This window comes from Lolium perenne, chromosome 3, assembly GCF_019359855.2.
Source record: "Lolium perenne isolate Kyuss_39 chromosome 3, Kyuss_2.0, whole genome shotgun sequence".
Lineage (NCBI taxonomy): Eukaryota > Viridiplantae > Streptophyta > Magnoliopsida > Poales > Poaceae > Lolium > Lolium perenne.
In genome coordinates this window covers 184,494,315-184,517,510 of record NC_067246.2, presented here as the reverse complement: position 1 = coordinate 184,517,510, position 23,196 = coordinate 184,494,315, and the positions used below count along the sequence as shown (strand labels likewise).

The following is a 23,196-nucleotide window of genomic DNA, read 5'->3' as shown; positions in this document are numbered from 1 at the left end:
CAACGCCCAATATCTTATTTTTCCCGGAAGCTTCCAGAGCACCGAAGAGGGGCCAGAGGGGAGCCAGGGGGGCCCCACCCCACAGGGCGGCGCGGCCAAGGGGGGCGCCCCCTAGTGTGTGGGTCCCCCAGGACCGCTCCGACTCCGCCCTTCCGCCTATTTAAGCCCTGGTGACCTAAAAACACGACACAAATAAGCCATGATACGAGAAAAGTTCTAGAGCCACCACCATCGCGAAGCCAAGATTCGGGGGACATAAGTCTCTATTCCGGCACGTCGTCGGGACGGGGAAGTGCCCCCGGAAGGCATCTCCATCGACACCGCCGCCATCTTCATCACCGCCATCGCTGTCTCCATGATGAGGAGGGAGTAGTTCTCCCCCGAGGCTGAGGGCTCTACCGTAGCTATGTGGTTAATCTCTCTCTCTTTGTGATCTAGTTGAATATCATCTATGTGCTACTCTAGTGATGTTATTAAAGTAGTCTATTCCTCCTCCATGATGTAATGTTGACAGTGTGTGCATCATGTAGTACTTGGTATAAGCTATGATTGTGATCTCTTGTAGATTATGAAGTTAACTATTACTATGATAGTATTGATGCGATCTGTTCCCCCTTTCATAGCCTAACGGTGACGGTGTGCATGCTATGTTAGTACTCGGTCTAAATTGCAATGGTCTATCATGCACTCTAAAGGTTACTTAAATATGAACTCCGGATGTTGTGGAGCTTGTTAACTCCGGCTTGAGGGAGCTCTTGTAGCCCTACACAATGAATGGTGTTTGTTATCCAACAAGAGAGTGTAGAGTAGTTTCAGTTATGTGATCAATGTTGAGAGTGTCCACTAGTGAAAGTATGATCCCTAGGCCTTGTTTCCGAACATCGAATCTCCGTTTATTTACTGTTCCACTGCATGTTTACTCGCTGCCATATTTATTTCAGATTGCTATTACCACTCATATCCATTTATATTACTTGTATTTTACTATCTCTTCGCCGAACTAGTGCACCTATACATCTGACAAGTGTATTAGGTGTGTTGGGGACACAAGAGACTTCTTATATTTTAATTGCAGGGTTGCTTGAGAGGGATATCTTTGACCTCTACCTCCCTGAGTTCGATAAACCTTGGGTGATTCACTTAAGGGAAACTTGCTGCTGTTCTACAAACCTCTGCTCTTGGAGGCCCAACACTGTCTACAGGAATAGAAGCGTGCGTAGACATCAAGCTATTTTCTGGCGCCGTTGCCGGGGAACGAAGAAAAGTTACACCACAGAGATTTCTACCTCCCACGTCAACTGCGCGCCAGCAGTAGACAGCAAGCAATTTTCTGGCGCTGTTGCCGGGGAGGTAAGGTAAAAGGTATTCACATCCTCCGACTACTAAGCTATTTCCTAGCATTGTTGTCGGTGTGTGAATGCTCGAAGCTATTTCCTTTAGATCCTGCAATTGCATATTTTTGTTTTTTGTTTTTATTTTTCACTAGTTAGGCATAATGGAAAACAACAGTGAGCTTTTTAATCTATTTCCTGAGTTAAGACATAAATTGTGTGATGCGAAAATAAAAAACCTATGGAACCTTATTTGCATGCTAGTAGCAATGTTATTAGTATGAACACCATTGTTGATAATGCTATGGAAGAATTTAAGCTTGGGGAATTTGGTTCTGATGAGCATGATATTTTTAGTCCCCCAAGTTTTAAGGAGAAAATTTACTTTGATGATACTTTACCTCCTATATATGATGATTACAATGATGACTATCATCCACCTACTATTGAGGAGAAAATTAATTATGATTATACTATGCCTCCTATATTTGATGATTATGGTGATAATGATAGCTGCCTTGTTGAATTTGCTCCCACTACAATTAATAAGAATGACTATGCTTATGTTGGGAGTAGTAATTATTTTATGCATGAGACTCATGATAAGAATGCTTTATGTGATAGTTATATCGTTGAGTTTGTTCATGATGCTACTGAAAGTTATTATGAGAGAGGGAAATATGGTTATATGCATCTTAATAATATTAAGTTTCCCCTCTTTATGTTGAGAATCTTGAAGTTGCTCGTGTTTTATCTTCCTATGCTTGCCACTTTGTTCTTCATGAACTTGTTTATTTACAAGATTCCTTTTCATAGAAAATGGGTTAGGCTTAAATTTGTTTTGAATTTGCTTTTTGATGCTCTCTTTTGCTTCAACTTTTATTTCCTGCGAGTGCATCATTAAAATTGTTGAGCCCATCTTAATGACTATAAAGAAAGCACTTCTTGGGAGATAACCCATGTTTTTATTTTGCTACTGTTTTGTTGTGTCTTGGAAGTTGTTACTACTGTAGCAACCTCTCCTTATCTTTATTTTATTGCATTGTTGTGCCAAGTAAAGTCTTTGATAGTAAAGATGATACTAGATTTGGATTACTGCGCAAAAACAGATTTCTTGCTGTCACGAATTTGAGTAGTATTCTCTGTAGGTAACTCAGAAAAATCTGCCAATTTACGTGCGTGATCCTCGGATATGTACGCAACTTTCATTCAATTTGAGCATTTTCATCTGAGCAAGTTAAGAGCCCCAGAAAAATTTGTCTTTACGGACTATTCTGTTTTGACAGATTCTGCCTTTTATTTCGCATTGCCTGTTTTGCTATGTTGGATGGATTTCTTTGTTCCATTAACTTTAAGTAGCTTTGGGCAATGTCCAGAAGTGTTAATAATGATTGTGTTACCTCTGAACATGTGAATTTTTGATTATGCACTAACCCTCTAATGAGTTTGTTTTGAGTTTGGTGTGGAGGAAGTTTTCAAGGATCAAGAGAGGAGGATGATATATGATCAAGAAGAGTGAAAACTCTAAGCTTGGGGATGCCCCCGTGGTTCATCCCCGCATATTTCAAGAATACTCAAGCATCTAAGCTTGGGGATGCCCAAGGCATCCCCTTCTTCATCGACAACTTATCAGGTCACCTCTAGTGAAACTATATTTTTATTCCGTCACATCTTATGTGCTTTACTTGGAGTGTCTGTGTGCTTTTATTTTCGTTTTGTTATTTTCATTCTCTGAATAAATTCATGCTTATGTGGGAGAGAGACACGCTCCGCTCGTTCATATGAACACTGGTGTTCTTAGCTTTACCTTTAATGTTCATGGCGAAGGTTGAAACTGCTTCGTTTATTGTTATTTGGTTGGAAACAGAAAATGCTGCATGTGGTAATTGGTATAATGTCTTGAATAATTTGATACTTGGCAATTGTTGTGCTCAAATAGATCATGTTTAAGCTCTTGCATCATGTACTTTGCACCTATTAATGAAGAAATGCTGTAGAGCTTGTTGACATTTGGTTTGCATGATTGGTCTCTCTAAAGTCTAGATATTTTCCGGTGAGGGTTTGAACAACAAGGAAGACAGTGTAGAGTCTTATAATGCTTGCAATATGTTCTTATGTAAGTTTTGCTGTACCGGTTCATACTTGTGTTTGCTTCAAACAACTTTGCTAGCCTAAGCCTTGTATTGAGAGGGAATACTTCTCGTGCATCCAAAATCCTTGAGCCAAAAACTATGCCATTTGTGTCCACCATACCTACCTACAACATGGTATTTCTCTGCCATTCCAAGTAAATACTTCATGTGCTACCTTTAAACAATTCAAAATTTATTATCTCTTATTTGTGTCAATGTTTTATAGCTCATGAGGAAGTATGTGGTGTTTTATCTTTCAATCTTGTTGGGCAGCTTTCACCAATGGACTAGTGCCTTCATCCGCTTATCCAATAAGTTTGCAAAAAGAGCCAGCAACGGGGTTCACAGCCCCAATTAATTAACTTTTATTAATAATTCTCTTCACATGTTTTGCTCTGATTCGTCAGTAAGTAACACGCGTACAGCACGCGACTGTTGGGAACCCCAAGTGGAAGGTGTGATGCGTACAGCAGTAAGTTTCCCTCAGTAAGAAACCAAGGTTTATCGAACCAGTAGGAGTCAAGAAGCACGTTGAAGGTTGACGGCGGCGGAGTATAGTGCGGCGCAACACCAGGAATTCCGGCGCCAACGTGGAACCTGCACAACACAACCAAAGTACTTTGCCCCAACGTAACAGTGAGGTTGTCAATCTCACCGGCTTGCTGTAACAAAGGATTAGATGTATAGTGTGGATGATGATGTTTGCAGAAAACAGTAGAATGAGTATTGCAGTAGATTGTATTCGATGTAAAAGAATGGACCGGGGTCCACAGTTCACTAGTGGTGTCTCTCCCATAAGAATAAGCATGTTGGGTGAACAAATTACAGTTGGGCAATTGACAAATAAAGATAGCATGAAAATGCACATACATGTTATGATGAGTAGTGTGAGATTTAATTGGGCATTACGACAAAGTACATAGACCGCTATCCAGCATGCATCTATGCCTAAAAAGTCCACCTTCAGGTTATCATCCGAACCCCCTCCAGTATTAAGTTGCAAACAACAGACAATTGCATTAAGTATGGTGCGTAATGTAATCAACAAATACATCCTTAGACATAGCATTGATGTTTTATCCCTAGTGGCAACAGCACATCCACAACCTTAGAAATTTCTCACATCGTCCTGCATTTAATAGAGGCATGAACCCACTATCGAGCATAAATACTCCCTCTTGGAGTTACAAGTAACGACTTGGCCAGAGCCTCTACTAATAACGGAGAGCATGCAAGATCATAAACAACACATAGATGATAGATTGATAATCAACATAACATAGCATTCATTATTCATCGGATCCCAACAAACGCAATATGTAGCATTACAGATAGATGATCTTGATCATGTTAGGCAGCTCACAAGATCCGACAATGATAGCACAATTAGGAGAAGACGACCATCTAGCTACTGCTATGGACCCATAGTCCAGGGGTGAACTACTCACTCATCACTCCGGAGGCGACCATGGCGGTGAAGAGTCCTCCGGGAGATGATTCCCCTCTCCGGCAGGGTGCCGGAGGCGATCTCCTGAATCCCCCGAGATGGGATTGGCGGCGGCGGCGTCTCTGGAAGGTTTTCTGTATCGTGGCTCTCGGTACTGGAGTTATTATCGACGAAGTCTTAAGTAGGCGGAAGGGTAGGTCAGGGGGCGCCACGAGGGGCCCACACAACAGGGCCGTGCGTCCAGGGGGTGGGCCGCGCCGCCCTGGCGTGTCGCCACCTCGTCGCCCCACTTCGTTTCCCTTTCGGTGTTCTGGAAGCTTCGTGGATAAATAAGATCCTGGGCGTTGATTTCGTCCAATTCCGAGAATATTTCCTTACTAGGATTTCTGAAACCAAAAACAGCAGAAAACAGCAACTGGCTCTTCGGCATCTTGTTAATAGGTTAGTGCCAGAAAATGCATAAATATGACATAAAGTATGTATAAAACATGTAGGTATTGTCATAAAACAAGCATGGAACATAAGAAATTATCGATACGTTGGAGACGTATCAGCATCCCCAAGCTTAGTTCCTACTCGTCCCGAGTAGGTAAACGATAACAAAGATAATTTCTGAAGTGACATGCCATCATAATCTTGATCAATACTATTGTAAGCACATGTAATGAATGCAGCGATCCAAAGCAATGGTAAAGATAATGGTTAAACAACTGAACCATATAGCAAAGACTTTTCATGAATTGTACTTTCAAGACAAGCATCAATAAGTCTTGCATAAGAGTTAACTCATAAAGCAATAAATTCAAAGTAAAGGCATTGAAGCAACACAAAGGAAGATTAAGTTTCAGCGGTTGCTTTCAACTTGTAACATGTATATCTCATGGATAGTTGTCAATATAAAGTAATATGATGAATGCAAATATGCAAGTATGTGAGAATCAATGCACAGTTAACACAAATGTTTGCTTCTTGAGATGGAAGGAAGTAGGTAAATTGACTCAACATAAAAGTAAAAGAAAGGCCCTTCGAAGAGGGAAGCATTGATTGCTATATTTGTGCTAGAGCTTTTATTTTGAAAACAAGAAACAATTTTGTCAACGGTAGTAATAAAGCATATGTATTATGTAAATTATATCCTACAAGTTGCAAGCCTCATGCATAGATTACCAATAGTGCCCGCACCTTGTCCTAATTAGCTCGGATTACCTGGATTATCACTGCAATACATATGTTTTAACCAAGTATCACAAAGGGGTACCTCTATGCCGCCTGTACAAAGGTCTAAGGAGAAAGCTCGCATTGGATTTCTCGCTTTTGATTATTCTCAACTTAGACATCCATACCGGGACAACCTAGACAACAGATAATGGACTCCTCTTTAATGCATAAGCATTCAACAACAGATAATATTCTCATAAGAGATTGAGGATTGTTGTCCAAAACTGAAACTTCCACCATGGATCATGGCTTTAGTTAGCGGCCCAATGTTCTTCTCTAATAATATGCATGCTCAAACCATTCAAATCATGGTAAATCGCCCTTACTTCAGACAAGATGAACATGCATAGCAACTCACATGATATTCAACAAAGAGTAGTTGATGGCGTCCCCAGGAACATGGTTATCGCACAACAAGCAACTTAATAAGAAATAAGATACATAAGTACATATTCAATACCACAATAGTTTTTAGGCTATTTGTCCCATGAGCTATATGTTGCAAAGACAAAGGATAGAAATTTAAAGGTAGCACTCAAGCAATTTACTTTGGAATGGCAGAGAAATACCATGTAGTAGGTAGGTATGGTGGACACAAATGGCATAGTTATTGGCTCAAGGATTTGGATGCACGAGAAGTAATCCCTCTCAATACAAGGCTTAGGCTAGCAAGGTTATTTGAAGCAAACACAAGTATGAACCGGTACAGCAAAACTCACATAAAAACATATTGCAAGCATTATAAGACTCTACACTGTCATCCTTGTTGCTCAAACCCTTACTAGAAAATATCTAGACTTTAGAGAGACCAATCATGCAAACCAAATTTTAGCAAGCTCTATGTATTTCTTCACTAATAGGTGCAAAGTATATGATGCAAGAGCTTAAACATGATCCATATGAGCACAACAATTGCCAAGTATCAAATTATTCAAGACATTCTACCAATTACCACATGTAGCATTTCTCGTTTCCAACCATATAACAATTAACGAAGCAGATTCAACCTTCGCCATGAACATTATGAGTAAAACCCAAGGACATATTTGTCCATATGCAACAGCGGAGCGTGTCTCTCTCCCACACAATGAATGCTAGGATCCAACTTTATTCAAACAAAACAAAACAAAAACATACAGACGCTCCAAGTAAAGCACATAAGATGTGACGGAATAAAAATATAGTTTCACTAGAGGAACCTGATAATGTTGTCGATGAAGAAGGGGATGCCTTGGGCATCCCCAAGCTTAGATGCTTGAGTACTCTTGAAATATGCAGGGATGAACCACCGGGGCATCCCCAAGCTTAAAGCTTTCACTCTCCTTGATCATATTGTATCATCCTCCTCTTGATCCTTGAAAACTTCCTCCACACCAAACTCAAAACAACTCATTAGAGGGTTAGTGCATAATCAAAATTCACATGTTCAGAGGTGACATAATCATTCTTAACACTTCTGGACATTGCACAAAGCTACTGAAAGTTAATGGAATAAAGAAATCCATCAAGCATAGCAAAACAGGCAATGCGAAATAAAAGGCAGAATCTGTCAAAACAGAATAGTCTGTAAAGACTAATTTTTAAGGTGCACCAGACTTGATCAAATTAAAATCCTCAAATTGAATGAAAGTTGCATACATATATGTGGATCACTCACGTAAATTGGCAGAATTTTCCGAGTTACCTACAGAGAATTCAACCCAAATTTGTGACAGCAAGAAATCTGTTTCTGCGCAGTAATCCAAATCCAGTATGAACCTTACTATCAAAGACTTTACTTGGCACAACAATGCAACAAAATTAAGATAAGGAGAGGTTGCTACAGTAATAACAACTTCCAAGACTCAGATATAAAACAAAAGTGTAGAAGTAAAATCATGGGTTGTCTCCCATAAGCGCTTTTCTTTATAGCCATTAAGATGGGCTCAATAATTTTAATGATGCTCTCGCAAGAAATAAGAGTTGAGCAAAAGAGAGCATCAAAAAGAAAATTCAAAACAAATTTAAGCCTAACCCACTTCCTATGAAAATTAATCTTGTAAATAAATAAATTCATGAAGAACAAAGTGACAAGCATAGGAAGGCAACACAAGCTCAACTTCAAGATTCTCAACATAAAGAGGGGAAACTTAATATTATTAAGATGCATATAACCATGTTTCCCTCTCTCATAATAACTTTCAGTAACATCATGAACAAACTCAACAATATAACTATCACATAAAGCATTCTTATCATGAGTTTCATGCATAAAATAATTACTACTCCCAACATAAGCATAATCATTCTTATTAATTGTAGTGGGAGCAAATTCAATAAGGTAGCTATCATTATCACCATAATCATCAAATATAGGAGGCATTGTATAATCATAATCAATTTTCTCCTCGATAGTAGGTGGATGATAGTCATCATTGTAATCATCATACATAGGAGGTAAAGTATCATCAAAGTAAATTTTCTCCTCCATGCTTGGGGGACTAAAAATATCATGCTCATCAAAACCAGCTTCCCCAAGCTTAGAATTTTCCATAGCATTAGCAACAATTGTGTTCAAAGCATTCATACTAATAACATTGCCATTAGCATGCATATAAAGTTCCATAGGTCTTTTAATTTTCTCTTCAAACTCCTCATGTCCTAACTCAAGATAAATACTATAAAGATCTCTAATATTTTTGTTGTTTTCCATTAAGCCTAACTAGTGAAATAAAAACATGCATGGAATTAAGTAAACTAAAACAGGTAACTAATTTTTTGTGTTTTTGATATAAAAAAAGCAAATAAGATAGAAAATAAAATAAAGTAAAGCAAGACAAAAACAAAGTAAAGAGATTGGAAGTGGAGACTCCCCTTGCAGCGTGTCTTGATCTCCCCGGCAACGGTGCCAGAAAATTAGCTTGACACGCGTACAGCACGCGACCGTTGGGAACCCCAAGTGGAAGGTGTGATGCGTACAGCAGTAAGTTTCCCTCAGCAAGAAACCAAGGTTTATCGAACCAGTAGGAGTCAAGAAGCACGTTGAAGGTTGACGGCGGCGGAGTGTAGTGCGGCGCAACACCAGGGATTCCGGCTCCATCGTGGAACCTGCACAACACAACCAAAGTATTTTGCCCCAACGTAACAGTGAGGTTGTCAATCTCACCGGCTTGCTGTAACAAAGGATTAGATGTATAGTGTGGATGATGATGTTTGCAGAAAATAGTAGAACGAGTATTGCAGTAGATTGTATTCGATGTAAAAGAATGCACCGGGGTCCACGGTTCACTAGTGGTGTCTCTCCCATAAGAATAAGCATGTTGGGTGAACAAAATACAGTTGGGCAATTGACAAATAAAGATAGCATGACAATGCACATACATGTTATGATGAGTAGTGTGAGATTTAATTGGGCATTACGACAAAGTACATAGACCGCTATCCAGCATGCATCTATGCCTAAAAAGTCCACCTTCAGGTTATCATCCGAACCCCCTCCAGTATTAAGTTGCAAACAATAGACAATTGCATTAAGTATGGTGCATAATGTAATCAACAAATACATCCTTAGACATAGCATTGATGTTTTATCCCTAGTGGCAACAGCACATCCACAACCTTAAAACTTTCTGTCACTGTCCCAGATTTAATGGAGGCATGAACCCTCTATCGAGCATAAATACTCCCTCTTGGAGTTACAAGTAACGACTTGGCCAGAGCCTCTACTAATAACGGAGAGCATGCAAGGTCATAAACAACACATAGATGATAGATTGATAATCAACATAACATAGCATTCATTATTCATCGGATCCCAACAAACGCAACATGTAGCATTACAGATAGATGATCTTGATCATGTTAGGCAGCTCACAAGATCCGACAATGATAGCACAATTAGGAGAAGACGACCATCTAGCTACTGCTATGGACCCATAGTCCAGGGGTGAACTACTCACTCATCACTCCGGAGGCGACCATGGCGGTGAAGAGTCCTCCGGGAGATGATTCCCCTCTCCGGCAGGGTGCCGGAGGCGATCTCCTGAATCACCCGAGATGGGATTGGCGGCGGCGGCGTCTCTGGAAGGTTTTCTTTATCGTGGCTCTCGGTACTGGAGTTATTATCGACAAAGGCTTAAGTAGGCGGAAGGGTAGGGCAGGGGGCACCACGAGGGGCCCACACAACAGGGCCGCGCAGCCAGGGGGTGGGCCGCGCCGCCCTGGCGTGTCGCCGCGTCGTCGCCCCACTTCGTTTCCCTTTCGGTGTTCTAGAAGCTTCGTGGAAAAATAAGATCATGGGCGTTGATTTCGTCCAATTCCGAGAATATTTCCTTACTAGGATTTCTGAAACCGAAAACAGCAGAAAACAGCAACTGGCTCTTCGGCATCTTGTTAATAGGTTAGTGCCGGAAAATGCATAAATATGACATAAAGTATGTATAAAACATGTAGGTATTGTCATAAAACAAGCATGGAACATAAGAAATCATCGATACGTTGGAGACGTATCAGTAAGCAACTTAATTTTGCAAATAGACACTCCTCCATGGTATGTGAAATGTTGGAAGACACCCGAGGATTCGGTTAGCCATGGCTTGAGAAAGCAAAGGTGGGGAGGAGTGTCACCTAAATAAAACTAAAATAAATAGACACTCCTTCATGGTATGTGATTGTTAGAAGGCACCCGAGGATTCGGTTAGCCATGGCTTGTGAAACAAAAGGTTGGAAGGAGTGTCACCCAAAAATAAAATAAACTACACTAAAGTACATGTGTAAACAAAAGAGAAGAGGGGTGATCTACCTTGCTGGTAGAGATGACGTCCTTCACCTTGCTGGTAGAGATGACGTCCTTCATGGGAGCCGCTCTTTGAAAGTCTGTTTGGCAAGGGGGTTAGAGTGCCCACTACCATTCGTTGACAACAACAAACACCTCTCAAAACTTTACTTTTATGCTCTCTATATGATTTTAAAACTTGCAAAGCTCTAGCACATGATTTAATCCCTGCTTCCCTCTGCGAAGGGCCATTCTTTTACTTTTATGTTGAGTCAGTTTACCTATTTCCTTCCATCTTAGAAGCAAACACTTGTGTCAACTGTGTGCATTGATTCCTACATACTTGCTTATTTGCATTCATCATATTACTTTGTGTTGACAATTATCCATGAGATAAACATGTTGAAGTTGAAAGCAACCGCTGAAACTTATATCTTCCTTTGTGTTGCTTCAAAACTTTCTACTAAGAATCTATTGCTTTATGAGTTAACTCCTATGCAAGTCTTATTGATGCTTGTCTTGAAAGTAATATTCATGAAAAGTCTTTGTTATATGATTCAGTTGTTTATTCATTGTCTTTACCATTGCTTCGAATCACTTCATTCATTACATATGCTTACAATAGTATTGATCAAGATTATGATAGCATGTCACTTCAGAAATTATCCTTGTTATCATTTACCTACTCGAGGGCGAGTAGGAACTAAGCTTGGGGATGCTGATACGTCTCCAACGTATCTATAATTTCTTATGTTCCATGCTACTTTTATGATGATACTCACATGTTTTATACACACTTTATGTCATTATTATGCATTTTTTGGAACTAACCTATTAACGAGATGCCGAAGAGCCAGTTCCTGTTTTGTGCTGTTTTTGGTTTCAGAAATCCTACAAAGGAAATATTCTCGGAATCGGACGAAATCAACGCCCAATATCTTATTTTTCCCGGAAGCTTCCTGAGCACCGAAGAGGAGCCAGAGGGGAGCCAGGGGCCCCACCCCACAGGGCGGCGCAGCCAAGGGGGTGCACCCCCCCAGAGTGTGGGTCCCCCAGGACCCCTACGACTCCGCCCTTCCGCCTATTTAAGCCCTGGTGACCTAAAAACACGACACAAATAAGCCACGATACGAGAAAAGTTCCAAAGCCGGCGCCATCGCGAAGCCAAGATTCGGGGGACAGAAGTCTCTGTTCCGGCACGCCGCCGGGACGGGGAAGTGCCCCCGGAAGGCATCTCCATCGACACCGCCGCCATCTTCATCACCGCCATCGCTGTCTCCATGATGAGGAGGGAGTAGTTCTCCCCCGAGGCTGAGGGCTCTACCGTAGCTATGTGGTTAATCTCTCTCTTTGTGATCTAGTTGAATATCATCTATGTGCTACTCTAGTGATGTTATTAAATTAGTCTATTCCTCCTCCATGATGTAGTATTGACAGTGTGTGCATCATGTAGTACTTGGTATAAGCTATGATTGTGATCTCTTGTAGATTATGAAGTTAACTATTACTATGATAGTATTGATGCGATCTATTCCCCCTTTCATAGCCTGACGGTGACGGTGTGCATGCTATGTTAGTACTCGGTCTAAATTGCAATGGTCTATCATGCACTCTAAAGGTTACTTAAATATGAACTCCGGATGTTGTGGAGCTTGTTAACTCCGGCTTGAGGGAGCTCTTGTAGCCCTACACAATGAATGGTGTCTGTTATCCAACAAGAGAGTGTAGAGTAGTTTCAGTTATGTGATCAATGTTGAGAGTGTCCACTAGTGAAAGTATGATCCCTAGGCATTGTTTCCGAACATCGAATCTCCGTTTATTTACTGTTCCACTGCATGTTTACTCACTGCCATATTTATTTCAGATTGCTATTACCACTCATATCCATCCATATTACTTGTATTTTACTATCTCTTCACCGAACTAGTGCACCTATACATCTGACAAGTGTATTAGGTGTGTTGGGGACACAAGAGACTTCTTGTATCTTAATTGCAGGGTTGCTTGAGAGGGATATCTTTGACCTCTACCTCCCTGAGTTCGATAAACCTTGGGTGATTCACTTAAGGGAAACTTGCTGCTGTTCTACAAACCTCTGCTCTTGGAGGTCCAACACTGTCTACAGGAATAGAAGCGTGCGTAGACATCGAGGTTCAATAATGAAGGTCAAAAACATGCTCAAGAACCCTACAAAACTGTTGGGGAAGAAGCCCCTTTTATAGCCAAAAGAAATATAACCGTTTGGGGCAAACCTGAGAGTTTTAGGGAATCACGAGTTTAGGGCTGGCATGCCGGCTGTGGCGCCAGGCAGCCTGGTGGGAGAGTCGGCATGCCGGACGTGGCGCCGGGCCAGCCCGGCAGAAACCAGGTGAGACGCCGGGTGGGGATCGGGCAACTTCTGGATTTTGCCCGGTTGCCACGAGCACCAGGGCTAGTCTATGCCGGGCCAACCGGTGAGCCAGCTGGCTTCGTCGGGCGTGGTGCCGGGTGGGCCGGTCGACGAGGAGTCTCGCCAACAGGAAAACATGTTTACAAAAACAATGATATCTTTTGCGTCCGGACTCCGATTTCGATGATCTTGGGCTTGTTGGAATCAGAACAACAAGCCCTACAACTTTATGTATAGAAACATCATTGTCCACCCATGGAGTAAAAACCACAAGATGAATGTTTTGACCTATCTATAAAAGAGACACCGGTAAAACCTCCAAACTCGAATACACAATAGAAGATGCATACGGATTCTGTTTTCGATGAACTTGGGCTGGTCGTAAAGCTAGCAACAAGCTCAAGAATCTCACACAGAGAAACACCAAGAAGCAACAAGAATAGGGATATGCAAAGCATGTAAAGGATTGAGCTCCCTAAGATGATGTGATCAAGTTACCCAACCGAAAACCCCTCTTTACAGTGTGGCTATCTATCATATAACCCGGTCTCCCAAAAATCACCTTGAGACGGTAAAAGAAAAACCTAGCAAGACCATACCTTTGCCTTGTGTATCCCTCTTGATCTTGATGATGATGCTTCATTCTTCATTCAAGCCGGAAAGCCTTACTAGATCATTGTTGCTTCGTGAAGACACATAATTTTCTCCCCCATACGCCACTATAGGATAGCTTCATTAAGCACATCTTCACATGTCCATTATCACCAAATAGACGGCAAAGCTTCAAGCATATGATCCTTTTGAGATGCTTATCTTGAACTTGACCAACTCAACCTTGATGATGATCACCACTTGATCTCATCCTCTCATGGGCTATATTAAATCTCACTTTTGATGCACATCCATGGAAAGATATCTAACCCACCTAGACAACACGAAGGCACACATATGATGGGTTAGTTCATAAAGTATAATTGACAAAGCTTACCATACCACATGACTTCACGTGGTACATTCTTTATGCTTCATGTGTTGACCAAACTTGAATCTATTCCTCACTCTTCGTATTGGTAAACCTTGTATCTTCTCATGCTTTATCATAATATTTTGAGGTGTATAAATAACTCTTTATTTGATTGCATGCTCTAAATCTTAGTCAACCATAGCTCAACTCATGAGACTATCATGATACCGAATTACAGCCATATCCTGCACTCAAGATCATAATCATTCATTGCTTAACACATAAGGTAGAGCATGACAAATGTTGAGTTCAACATAAGAACTCCATCTTCATTTCTTCTTCTTGATCATATCACATATGTCTTCAAATCGATGATATCGATGCCAATACTCAAGATATATCTTTATCTTCATGGCATCCATACTTAAATCCAACACATGGACTACAATTAGTACCTCTGGAATATTCCTTCATATAAATTCAATGAAAATATTAGTCAGTATGGACTGTTATTAATTACATAACCACACATAGGAGCAATGTACACTTACACTCAGATTGATCCACGGTCATATCTAGCGGCGTGCCGGCGACCAAGCACATGCCAACGGGTGGACAACCCTTACAAAGTAGAACCATGCAAATTGTAGTACAAAGTGGTCTTATGTCCAAGACAAACAAACACTTGCTCTCTATTATGAATTTGCTTGTTCGAAATGGTCGGTCGCTTAAGCAGTTTCTAATTTGTATCTGTCGTGTAGTGTTGTAATACTTTTGGCAATTGTCTACATGGCACCGGACGTAAGTTCAGAATTCTTATTAGGATGTGCATGCTTGCCGTTATTTCATTACTTCGACTATGTATAAATGATAAGGTTTTTTAATGGTAAGAATTTTTCTCTTGTGCAGATTATCTATGTGCATATACATTTGCTCTATTCATGGTCTTCTCCATAACGGTGGAGAATCGAGATTGTTTATGGGGGTGTCCACACAACTGTTTGCATGCGACTCCATATGTGACTGAGTTTAAGCCGAGCCAGGTATATTTAATAGTTGGCTGACGTGAGAAGTAAATGATTTACCCCTCTAAATGCTACTTCCTCCGTCCCAAAATATAAGACGGCTAAGGATTAGATAAAAATTAAATCTTACTTATTTTGACAAAACATATAGAAAAAAGTCTACATCTACAAAATTGAATGGACACATTAAAAAATATACTTTATGGTAAATCTATTGATATTAATTTGGTATTATAATTGTTCATAATTTTCATGTATAAGTTTGGTTAAACTAAAAAAGATAGTATTAACTTTTGAGTAATACTTAGATGCCTTATATTTTAAAACAGAGGGAGGGAGTATGAGGTTTCAGTTATGTGCCGTTTTAGCTCCTAAAATTAGAAAATACTAGATTTAGATGTGCGCCTTGGCGCACGACCCCGTGGAATTCGTACATATTTACACTTTGTATACAAATGATGGAAATACGGTTTTATAAAACATAAAACAAATTTGAAAGATGAAATTAGGATAAAACACATGGGATTTGACGGAAGACTTGAAAAGCCACTTATAGATGCTTTACGCTCAATTATTCCAGATAACATCCTCTGTCATATCGCAGCTGCTGGCATAGAGTTAGGAAATGCTTATTCCTCAGATACCGTTATTGCAAAATCACGAAGAAAGTACAAAACCTTATATACAATCGGAAAATATAGCAGTATTTTGAGGCTCGCATTGGCTCACCGTCCCGGTGAACAGATTGTAAAACGCTATATTAAGCATCTCTACAAATCAATGGTAATAAAACATAGATGGCAAAAAAGCTATCCAATGGTTGCTTGCTCGACTAACAACTGCACTGAGACTTCTCCAACGGAACTATGTATATGACATGCAGATGAGGGGAATGTCAGCACCACTTCGGCCTTGGTGGGTGTGTTGCTAATCGCCTGAGAAAGTAAACCATTCTATCAACATTATATTAACCACATATAAAAGTCTACTACTCCATTAATAAAAGAATGTCTCAACCTTATCAAAATTTGGATGTATCAAAGGGTACATCCAAATTTTACAAAGTTGAGGCATCTTTTAATGAATGGAGGGAGAATGTAATAGGTAAAGAACACAGAGACAATTCTTGAGGCAGCGGCATGACTTAACCAGAAATTTACAATTCTCTGTTTGTTGAATGCACATGCTACACACAAGTGGCAAAAACAGGAAATATATTACAGCAGGTACAAATATACCATCCTAAGGTAACAACAGCTAAGTACATAGAGGGTCTCAGTCGTGTTCACAATAGAGCTGCTAATTATTTCTTACAAGTAGCCTAACACGAAACAACAAACACAAACAAACATCAGTTGGGAGTCGGGTTCCAATTGATTGTGTCATCTTCATCTAACCCATAGCAGCCAGAGAATTGCTCACCTTTGGCAAACTCGGTCTCATATGGCTACACCCCTAAAGGTTTTGAGGATGGTAGTTGAAAGCCAAAAAAAAACATCAATCTTGAACTGCACAATCCAATCTAGACACTACAATATGGCTTATCAGGATTCATACAAATACAAAAATACTGGAAAATGCGTAGTTAACACCGAAGATATATATCCTGAAATAGATAAGTTGCGACATGTTTGGCCAAGGTGGAATGCATATCATGCATAAAGTTACTGACATATCTAAATTTGAAGGTACAAAGGAAGCAGAATGTGGTGCATAAACAGCCTGAGCCTCACATATTTTTATTTGAACAATATTGTAGTTTCACAAAAAAACACATGGAAGTAACACCAACCCTTGCCATTCAGATTAAGGTATCAAGAGATCAACTACTTAACCAGAAGTAACTATATGAACACACCCAGAAAGCTCATAATATACTGACATGAGTTCTAAATAATCGATTCAAGAAAGAAGAATTAAACACTGGTAATTGAGTGAGTATATAGAGGGTGATTCTGAAGCAAATAGTTGTGGTGTAAAAAGGAAAACTAATATATTTACCTCTCTGCATTCGAACTGAAGGTATCAATAGGTTCTCCTGGTGGAGAGGCAGGCATGTTTCTTCAGCATGTCCATCAAGATCGTCCTGACAGGTAAAGATGGAATAATCAAAAATAGTCTAACATTATTTCTGTAAACCTACTTGACAATATTATATGGTTAAGTCGATACAAAGCATTCATCTTAAAGAACATCCCATGGGAAAGTAGATCTAAAAAACGGGAGAGTTGCTAGCAAAGAGTTACCGAAATGACGCAAGCATGCTTGTTCCCTTTTACCTTCTATGTCATAATTCAGCATGTTACTTATCATCGCACAAACCAAGTCTCTCACTTTATTTTCTCTTTTTTACACTAAGTGTCAACTACAACTCTTCTTTGATTTTTTTTTCTTAAATTCTAATACAGTACTGTTTCAATGTAATTGGAAGACATACAAAAAACAGACCAAGATTTTCCATTTCCTACATTGATACCAGAAGTGTGTACCCAAACCTCTTGTCAGTTCTTATTTTCTGGCATTTGTAACTATGGTTTAACAAAAGGCTTGTCATTGACTTTTATTGCATCTTATTTTCTTCTCATAAAAATAGCAAGAAATAACTTGATTCGGTCAAAGCTAAAAAAAACACCCACCTATTCAAAGCCACGACTTGCAAAATTTGACAGTCGGTACATGTAAAAACTCTAGAAAGCATGAGACAACTACCATATTACAACTGATGTTGCTTATCAAGATGAAGTGAGGATGCAGCCATCTATGTGTCTTGTTCCATTTCTCCAATAAAAAAAATATGTACCAATAAGCATCAAACATGTCATCTTGTGCATATGCCAATAGAAGGGAAAAATATGAATAAGCATTAGGAGACAACCCAGACCCGCTAAAATGGTGCCATACTACAGGGATACACATAGTGCACTTAGAATCGCATAAAGAGTTCGCCTCTAAGATTATTAGTACATATCGCAGCGGCATGCTGCTTCCCCACCACATTGCAATGCAAAGAGAAACAATAAACCTGCAGGTCCTCTCCATCTCATAGATGCAGATCAGAAACCAGAATCATGTATTTCATTTTCCTTGACACATAGGGACCCTAGAATATACCTTGACCTAATGTCTTCTGATTGCCGAAAATATTGTTTCTTCGAGCAGGACTTCCAACTTAGTAACCTTGCAGTCTGTTGGGTGGCAGGACTTCCAACTTAGTAACCTGCATTTGTAAATGAGACTGATCAATTTTTTATCGCCACTCCTGCTGCATGCACATTATTTAAGCATGTAACCAAGACCAGCAGTCAGACAGACCGATGCACGGAAATTGCAGCAGAACAGAGGATAAAGAGAAAAAAATTAGAGTGCATGTCAAAGCCTAACCATCTTTTAAAAATTTGCAGCAGTCTAGATGATAAAAAGAAAAGAATGGAGACATCATATTTAATTATCCAAGCATAAGAGTATGGAGTATAAAGTAAATCTTAACAGGAATAGTGAGTAGACATGAATCATGATGAAGATAAGATCTTGGGTACATGCTTTACATGTGAGTTCAGCTACAGCGATGACCTGTGCTGTTCCATTTGCAGCTTAGTTAAACCCCTGGGACAAGAGACATAGAGCACATCAGCAAGGCAGATTCGGTAAAGGGGAAAGTAGCAACAGTGGAGAACGGTAGATGGTGTCAGGATCGTGTCGGATAGTGCGAATACTGAAATAAACAGCCATATAGTAACCATGCTCCTATTTTCGATGTAGCAAGAAATAAAGTACTCAACCATGACATGGAAATACCAGTAGAAAAAGTAAAAAAACACTAACTATACTGAAAATGGTCTTGGACTGAAGAACACACAAGGATCATTTGCCTTTTTTATTTTTTTAGAAGAAGAGTCTCTCATTTATTCATGTAGTAAAAGACACTGGCATTGGTGCTACATGATATAATCTTAGTTTGCTAAATGAGACCCACATTCACTTATGAATCGATCTAGTTATCTGAGAGGAAAAGGAGGACAAATGAAATTAGTAAATCAGTTTCAAAAAGAATTGAATTCGTGGAAGCTTGTCAATACATTAATAAAAAAATTACACGTGGCTGCAAGATTAGATTTATTTTGCATTGTAACTGAGCTGCAATCTATTTTGCTGCATCTATTTTATAATCTCTTACCCCCTTAAACCCAATCAGTAATTTAGGCCCATCAGTTTTAACACCAGATGGTGCCATCAGAGGAATGGCCACTTCAGGAGAAACCGATTTGTAATACAACGTAGATGCAGGAAGGGACATTGATTAGTTAAAAATAAAGCATGCACAATCAAGAACTAAAGAGTAAGAGTAACACAGATAATGGTTCTCCAAGTAGATGAAATTTGGAGGAAATTTAAACCACTCGTGAGGTAACCATAGTTTCTAACATGAAATCCAGTCCTTCATGGCCGAATACTTTTCATAAGCAGTTGCCCCCATGTGAAAGCAAAAAAGCAAAAGCTGCATACTACATGGATTTTCTATATACAAAGGCTAACTTACATGCAGATGAAAATCACTAAATCAGGCTACTGGTTTTTACAGATATCTTCTACTACAGTTAAACTAAAAAATGAATTTAAGACAACACTGAATTTTTATCAACTGAGAGCAGTCTAATAAGGTAAATTTTAATACAGGACAACATAAGTGCTATTTGAAGGCAAAAAAACATGCCAAGATTTTCCCTTGCTTACACTGGTACCAGAAGTGTGTACTTAATTTTCTTGCAGTTCTTTGACAGTTTTCTTCCTACTAAATTATTACGTTATTTTTGTAGTAATAGAAGTCCATTGAATAAATAATATTCTTATATAGCAGGCAGTGAAGGAACATAGTAGAAGGTGGTAACACAAGCTGTACTGGCAGTTTGGTACCTTACTTCACGTCATTCTTGGGTTCAGGCTCAATTGAGCAGCTCAAGAGAGATTGCCAGTGTCTCAACATGTTTGACCATTTCAACCTAGATGAACACAAGTGCCAGAATTAAACAAACAATTTTGCGCCGACATACTTTCCCACCTATGTATTGCTCAGTGTTGTGTTCAATGGATAAAAAAAGAGATCACAGAAACCATATCACACATTACTTGGCCCTATAAACTCAATCTAGATAATTCAGGAATGTTGTACATGTACCTTACTCATGCAGCAGACAGAGATGAGGATCTTGCAGTTAAGCTCGGCGACAGACCAACCTCATCGAGCAGCTTCTCCTCGAGACCACCTCCTCGCGCCTATGCTCATTGCCGTCGGTTAACAGACGAAGCTCCACGATTCAGGCCTGTGGTCGCTTGGCGTTGGTCCATGCACGCCTCTCCTCCTGCTGTTTTTGTAACGCACATTTCAACCTAGATGAACACGAGTGCCAGAATTAAACAAACAATTTTGCGCCGACATACTTTCCCACCTATGTATTGCTCAATGTTGTGTTCAATGGATAAAAAACAGATCACAGAAACCATATCACACATTACTTGGCCCTATAAACTCAATCTAAATAACTCAGGAATGTTGTACAGGTACCTTACTCATGCAACAGACAGAGATGAGGATCTTGCAGGCAAGCTCGGCGACAGACCAACCTCATCGAGAAGCTTCTCCTTGAGACCACCTCCTCGCGCCTATGCTCATTGCCGTCGGTTAACAGACGAAGCTCCACGATTCAGGCCTGTGGTCGCTTGGCATTGGTCCATGCACGCCTCTCCTCCTACTGTTTTTGTAACGCACATACAGCGGAAAAAAAGAGTTAGCTCCCAATTCTTGATGAGCGGATAGCAAAATTGCTTGATGTTGCTATTGTTCTGCAATACTTCTATGTGTTGAAGATGGAAAGCTTCCTCTCGGCTCTTCTTTTCTCCGAAGGAGCTGATGCAACATACATGTATAATATCGTAAGACCATTGTCCGTCTTAGTCAGATACAAGTGATTGGAGATGAGTAGGGCCATACCTTTTAGCTGCACATATTCTTTCAGCCTGCTCGCTTGTGGTTCAGTTCAAGTCCTAAACACACCAAAACCTCGGCAAGGAAGGACCTTCAAATAAAAACATTAACGTTAGTGGGGGATAATAACTTGGAGCGATAGAGGAAAATAATTTTAATTCGGCAACGTGCAGAACCAAAACTGAAAAATTACATCGAGAAGAGACTCAAGTAATAGTTCATTTGTTGTAGCAGTGATAAATCAATATCGCTCTCTTCCATTTAAGATGATTTGAACTATCTTTGTGACAACGCTACCGAGCCTGCAAACAACAATTATCAGAGCACAAAGTGGTGGTACATCCAAAATATAAAAAGAAAAGCTTATAAAATGTCAGGAGGTTGATTTTTATCCTATTCTCTAGCAAGGAATGATGATTAGATACTTAAATTATCTTCGAATACATATCTAATCATCGCCAACAGCAACATTGATGCTTACTTGCTTGGGGATGCTGAAGTATTGGTTTCTTCTCGTGAATCATTGCCAACTCCTGTCAAGAGTGCAACAGCTGTTTAGTTAGTTCCCATATTCCAGAATATATGTACATGAGTTCCCAATTGGCACAAGTAGATGGAACAGATGGAAGTAAATACATTTTTAAAAACCATCGTAGTAGTTCAAACACATCATCTACACTGCCTACATAATTCAAAGTGACTATATTGTGAGGTTCTCCATGGCATGAGAAGTACTCACCACTTCTCATGCCAACCAATATAAACTATAATGAGCAAGATCCACAACGGGATAACTACCGTGTTGAAGATAGCCAGACGGCATGGCTGCGAGGGATTGGGTAGACATAGGTTGAGAAGAGAGAATAACCAGGGAAAGATTAGATTGATTGTTCTTGCTTAATCAGAAATAGATACACGTCATCCTTATATAATGGATGCTCACGTCTCTAACCTCTCTTGATACGATAGGAATTATTAGATATTTCCTAATACAGTTGGACTCTTTCCTAACAGTATGCTTTCCTAATGGACTCTTGCCATACTTCTCTCTTTCCTAATACTATACTTTCCTAATGGACTCTTGCAATACTTCTCTCTGATGGACTCCTCCCATGCTGCAACCCATGTCCACAACACACATCGTGCTGCAAAGAACGCAAAAATTAAACTGTGAGAAGGCCTTGATACCTTGGCAATCTGCTGCACAAAGAAGGAGATCCAGAGAGAGAGGAGGGAGAGGAGGGAGAGCTATGTTTTCTATTCTAAATTGGATTGTACCTTTCCACTAACTAAAATGCTGATGTTCAGATTCATAAAGGAAAAAAGGCTAATATACTTTCATGCTATAAACTCTAGCCAGAACTCCTACTGCAGACCCACATGGTATAAGCTGAAAATGCAAAAATCATAAAGTTAACTAACTAAATGGTACGGTTGTACTTTGGTTTACTTGGATCAGCACATTGTAATATAACTGGCTGACATAGGGCTCAGGTTCTCAATCTGGCTCCATTTCTGTAATATATCCGAGGTATAATGCATGTAGCCATGATTGCTCTTTTGTTACAGCAAATCACACGACACATACAACGTCAATATGCTGAACTAAACATACAATATGCTGGTAAAGCATATTGTTAGGTAGATAAATACAATGTCATCTGAATAAAATGAACAGAGAAGTAGCAGCTGCTAACTAACACCATATCAATATGTTGAACTAAACATTTTTTACTCTGGCAGCTAGGAATTCGAAGTAAAAAACTGGGGAACCGGCATATACACCAGTGGTTCTTATGCAGGTTTAGCAGAAACGAAATGTCAATGTTAAGGATATCCAAAGAAATTCTTGCTTATATACAAATACAAACCAGAATCCTTTTTGACACCTAAAGAACTAACTGTAGCACCAATTTTAGCAGGGATATTTCAATACAGTTTATTGTTCCATGCAGGC

The 23,196-nt window shown here is 39.8% G+C and overlaps 1 long non-coding RNA gene across 1 annotated transcript; it reads right to left on the bottom strand.

Moving 5' to 3' along the window:
* Positions 1 to 20,700: 20,700 nt before the first annotated feature.
* LOC127338448 (uncharacterized) lies at positions 20,701 to 21,563 on the bottom strand. Its single transcript, XR_011754163.1, has 3 exons — positions 21,433 to 21,563; positions 21,246 to 21,330; positions 20,701 to 21,161 (listed from the first exon to the last, which is right to left on the bottom strand). It is a non-coding gene; the product is annotated as an uncharacterized lncRNA (long non-coding RNA).
* Between the last annotated feature and the right edge of the window lie 1,633 nt (positions 21,564 to 23,196).